Here is a 6,000-nt window from a genome sequence, read left to right as displayed (position 1 = left end):
CAAGGAACTCCAACTCTTGAAGCGTTACAAATCACCTGGCCCAGATGACTTACCTCCGGCTCTTTTTAATGATGGTGGTGACTTTTTGACTAAGGAATTGACGACGTTGTTTACAAAGGTTTGGGAACTAGAGAGTGTACCAACGTCATAGAATAAGTCGATAGTTGTCCCTATCTTTAAAAAGGGTTCACGTCGTTCCTGTAACAACTATCGGGGGATAAGTCTACTTCCGATTGCGTCCAAGCTATTGGCTTCCGTCATTCTTCGTAGGTTGTTCAAAACCCGAGAAAGATTGACTCACGAGGAGCAGGCTGGGTTTCGTTCTGGTCGAGGATGTATTGATCATATCTTCACCCTCCGCCAAATGTTAGAACACCGCCATACTTATCAAAGGCCAACAATCGTAGTGTTTCTCGACATCAGGGCTGCCTTCGATTCGTTGGACAGAACTGTTCTCTGGGATTGTCTATTGAAGAAGGGTGTGCCTGAGAAGTTTATTAACATCCTAAAAGCCCTATATACAAACACCTCAGGCAGAGTGGAGGCACACAACCACCTTTCTCAATTGTTCCATTCAAGCAGTGGGGTTAGACAGGGTTGCCCAATCTCACCATTCCTCTTCAACCTTGCCATCGATGACATTCTGGAAACAGCTCTGATGAATGTAAGTAACGGTGGTGTGGATCTGTTGCCTGGAGAAAGACTTCTTGACCTTGAGTATGCGGACGATATTGTCTTACTGTGCGATAATGCCCAAGGCATTCAGTCCGCACTTAATCAGTTGACAATCAGTGTCCGTAGGTATGGTATGTGTTTTGCACCTTCCAAGTGCAAAGTACTTTTACAAAACTTGCAGGATTCTAATCCTGTACTCATCCTGGATGGTGAGCAGATAGAAGTAGTCGAGAAGTTCGTGTATCTAGTTAGCTGCATAAGTGCTGGTGGGGGCACGAGTGATGAGATCAATGCACGTATTGTAAAAGTCAGAGCAGCTTATGTCAATCTGCGCCATCCTTGGCACTTTCATGATGTTGGTCTGGCTGTAAATGGCCGGATCTACAACGCGTCGGTGAGAGCAGTTTTGCTCTATGCTTGTGAAACCTGGCCTCTCCGAGTTGAGGATGTTAGACGACTCTCTGTGTTTGATCATCGTTGTCTCCGAAGGATTCCTGACATTCAGTGTCAACACCATGTTAGTAATGCAGAGGTTCGGCATCGTGTGTTCGAGCACAGAGATGATAATTCAATTGGTGTCACCATCTTGAAACACCGACTTCGTTGGCTTGGACATGTTCTACGAATGTCGTCCCAGAGAATTCCACGTCGTGCATTATTTGCCGACTCTGGGACTGGTTGGAAGAAGCGGAGAGGTGGTCAGTGCATGACATGGTGTCGTGGCATGAAAGAAAGCTGCAAAGGACTGGCTTGTGTTGGTCCTTCACGACTCCCTGGTTGGGGTCTGAGAGATGGTGCTACACAGTGGCTAGAGACGTTATCAGATATGGCTCAGAATAGAAGCCAGTGGCGATCCTGCTGTAACCTTCTTTTACATTCTTCATAAAAAGTGGTTGTGTCTCCCTTACCTGAAAGATTTCTTCTGATTGTACCTTTTCGTTCCCTCGTTACTACCACACTACCTTACTCCAATCTCTTCGTCATTGTTCTCTTTTTCTTTTGCGCTCCTTAGTTTTTTTTTCTACTTCTCTTCGAATTCTCATTGTTTTGTGTGGCGCATATATATTGGCGCTCTCTTGTACCAATATTCATGTGTTTAAATAAATAAATAAATAAATGTATGTACTGTAGTGGACATATTAGTATTCATCTTGGTACTTGTTCATCTTAAAGCCCATGGGGTTGTAAGCCTCTTAGCTGTGACCGCGCGGCACTAAGCCGTAATTTTTAGATCATGATCTTAGTACCCTCAGCGTGCATGTAGACACACTTGGTTGCATTGATAAGCAACAGTCAGTTTTTAGACCACCTAACCAGAACATTTAAGTCTGTCTGAAGTGAACATTCATCCACGTCGCCTGTTATTTCTCGCCAAATTTTTACATCATCAGCGTAAGGTAGCATCAGGGACCCAACTATACTTGGGAGTTCATTTATATACAGTATAAGGAGTGAAGGACCTAGAACAGGTCTCGTTAGTTTATTGAGGAGAAAAAATATCGGCGTTTTGTAAAGAAATGCTATATGAATTAACCATCTGAATCTGGAACCCCTAAGACTTCAGTCCAACTTGTATTCATATTTAGAAACCTGTGGCGACCATTAATTCGTCTAAATAAAAGCCTAAAAGCAACTGAAGTAGATTTTGACCAATTTAGTTCGAATGGATAAATTGCTAGCGGATGTCGCTGCATCTTATATCCCCGCCACGTCACATTATGAAGATCTTTGACAGGGTTTGATTGATTTCAAATTTTAAATGCAATACGTTTGTTTGTGCCCACCTACTTTCACTTGGCTTGAATCGCAGTTTCGGGAGTTCCTAGTTAATACAGCATTTCGAATACTTCTAATTATCATAGTTCTATTTTCGTTGCATTTTGTCCGTAAATTTGAATTTTGAAGACAAAAGAGTTTGGGAATCAAAAATGCATGTCAAGGACCAATGAATGTTAAGAAATAGAATTGTTCGAACCCTGGGCTACTACATTTGGTATCTTGAGGCTGTCTGGTAATGTAGAGCAGTCTTCACTCACGGCATCCTTATAGGTACTTAATTAGACACTCAATAACTCGCAGGTTCTTCACTTCTAATTATACTATTCTATTGTGGTGAACGAGAATTAAGGTGGGGAACACTAATTTATTGACAAGTGCAAAACCATAGAGTGCCTTCATAAGATATAAAAACCGTACTTTAAATACATTACTCGCATATCTTTATCCAGTTGTCCTTGGAATGCTTCATGATTCTCCCATTTCTGTTGTTATTACAACTACCATCTATTCTCTACCTGGTCCTTCTAATTCAGACTTCTCAACGATCTACTAGTAGGCATTCTACATCCACCTTTTAATAAATACTACTTATATCTGTCCGTATCGGTGGTACGTAGCACACTATGATTGATTATTTCAAATATTTCCAGGATTTCAGAAGACTCACGTTACTCACAACGTTTTCAATTTTTGGTAAATATGTTGTTTATGACATTACGGGTCATATTTACCTTGATAAGTCAGATGAAAGCTTAGTGTTGGGGTCACTTTTTGCCTCAGATGGTTTAAGGTGGAAACAACGAATTGAATAGTACCTGTTGACTGCGTCAGAGTAGCCGGTGGTAGTTGCTTAACGCTGAAATACACAAGTACATAAATCAACAGAATGATTTATTAAGATTGATCGGGCGGCAAAACTTTGACATATTTCTTCTGTCTACTTGTTGTGGTTGTAGACATGCTGTAATGAACGCAGTCACAGTATCTGTGCGAAACAAGGCACTGGGTAGAATAAATGCTGATTGAGTGAAACCATAAAATGTTTATGCAATACGCACACCCGGTCTTCAGTCATTTATTTATATCCAGTAAAGTGTGTTACAAATCATGCCGGTTCCTGATTGCTTTCTGTTGCTTTTCTACAGGACTGAAGTTTATTTGACCTTCAGGATCTTTCCTTTTCAGTCGTCAACAGTAGCAACTTTCACAAGTCATTCCGCTACACGCGTCTTGTAAGCAATCCTAGATGCGTGAAATGGTAATCCACATTAACCGCGAAGTAACTCTGACCTAAGCTAAAAAGTAAATTTAGTGACCCTGTATCTGACTCAAGTTGGACAGTATGCTGATTGTCATCGAAATATACATGTCGACTATCCTCGATTCTTTTATCGACTTGAATGGAGTTAGTGAATTACGGATTCAGATAACTTTTGAATAGGTATATTTCTTACAATTTTTGATCGGGACAAATAATCAGAGTGCCAGGGTTGAAGCTATCACGAGTTCACTCAATCTGCGAACGAGAACAAAGACTCGGTGACCAAAGACCAATAAGCTAGCTATTGATGCGTCCCAGCCCCGCTAACTAGAGGAAGAAGTCCAAGCTTGGAATGGGGAAGCATATTCTGTAAACAGCCAGGAACGAGCGATAACAACAAACACCATTCAAAAAGTATATATATATGGTACAGAACCGTCCTTGGGGAGAGTTGCCAAATAGAATACTAAAAGACGCAACGGACTAATAGCATTTAGGATATTTCCCAGTGGGAAATACGACATGAAGGTGACAAGAGCGCTTTTGGCGCGAAAACAAAGAAGTTCAAATTTTCCAAATAAAATTACAAAATTAGGTCCTATCACAAGTGAGTTTTAGGGATCTGACGTCCCCAACACAGAGACACTCAGAGGAAGAAGCGAAACGAATCTGAGAAGGCATGTAAGTGAACTCAATTCAGTCTACCGTTACTCAGTATTTATATCCAGACCAAAAAGAAGTTACAGACATATAATGAATGGGATAAGTAGTTAACACATATACGATCATATAAAAACAGTCAAACTTAGTAAGCCAATAGGTGACAAGGTTAAAATATGGCCTCAGAAAAATGAGTAGATTAATCTGTTCAGAAACTAGAATGGCCTATATGTTGAGCAATGTATTTGTGAGTGATAACCAATTGGTCATGCTATATGTTCACAAAACAGGAATGGAAGGCTAAATGCTACTTTTTTAATACAGAGATTTTACAGGCAATCATGGAGATTGTACAAATTATAAGAACTGATGAAAAATGTGAATACTAAAAAACTCTAACTGCACAGTAGGTCTACTTTAACTATCCTCCCTACATCGTCGTTCCCCCCAGACTCGAATAGACCGTGATCATTGAAGAACCAAATTTATTTGATTTCACAGGAGACAAGCTCTAGCCAGTTCAGATAGAAGCTCCCAATTTGAAACTTTTGGATTAAAAAGGTCGAACTAGGGACCGGTGTTCAGTGTTACTTATCCGCTAAAAAACCCTACACTGTAATGAATCATTAACTTATTTTGTTAAAAAAGCTTCACCCAATGGGGCGTTCATTTAAAATATAACACTAATGTGCTCATACATAAATCCGTGCAAACGTTCTCGTAACTGAAATGAGCGAAATGCATGACTCGTTACAGGATGCTACAGTAATAGCGAATTCCGGTTAACTTTTGAGAAGAGTGTCCAGTGTTTACTATAGCCTCTTAGAAACTGAAGGGTACTATTTAATGTGCTACTCCTTCACTCTTATTCTGATTTATTTTTCCTTTCATTTTCCTAAAGAGACATGATATCCATCATACCTCTCTGAAACCGTGAACTCTCTTTTATTATCAAAACACTGATATCCGTAGCATCTTACCAGATAACTCTGGAGGAGTTCAGGTCAAAATATTTGTAAGAGTGAGTAACAGGACCGACGACAGTGTTGAACCCCGACCATGTAGACCCCTCGAGATAATCCTAGTGTCGGTGGAGCAACTTGATCTTTTGTTAAGTAGCGCCCGCAGCTACGACAATACCGACATTTGAGTAAGACTTGATATACCTCTTGAAAGTAGAATGAAAGGGAAGACAGAACTAGCTGGACTAGAAACCCTTCGGCAAAACAGTGAGGAAAACTCCGATTAATGGGTTTTCAAATGATCAGCTGTTGGAAGCGAATGCTATCAAAGCCTGTGTTGTTAAGCCGTTCCTCTTAGGAGTTTTATATACCAACGGTCGTAGTCTAAGAAATAAATTCCATGAACTAGGAGCATCGGTGTACGAATTAAGGCCACTCATTGTAGCTGTGAAGGAAACTTGGTTAGTTCATGACTTTGACATTACTCTAGAATTATCCGGATACCACTACGTAGGAAGTGATGGACACAGATGAAGTAATGGAGGTGGCGGCCTTTTATTCATAGCCAATATTATAAATATCCGCTCCTCTGTTTACGAATCCCATGATAGTTGAACGTGTGAAGTTAATAGCTGTGAGCTTACTATCAGATGTTGTACATTT

The sequence above is a fragment of the Schistosoma haematobium genome, chromosome 3, assembly GCF_000699445.3.
Source record: "Schistosoma haematobium chromosome 3, whole genome shotgun sequence".
In the NCBI taxonomy this organism is placed as follows: domain Eukaryota; kingdom Metazoa; phylum Platyhelminthes; class Trematoda; order Strigeidida; family Schistosomatidae; genus Schistosoma; species Schistosoma haematobium.
The sequence above is the reverse complement of the archived record's forward strand: the minus strand, read 5'-3'. Positions refer to the sequence as shown.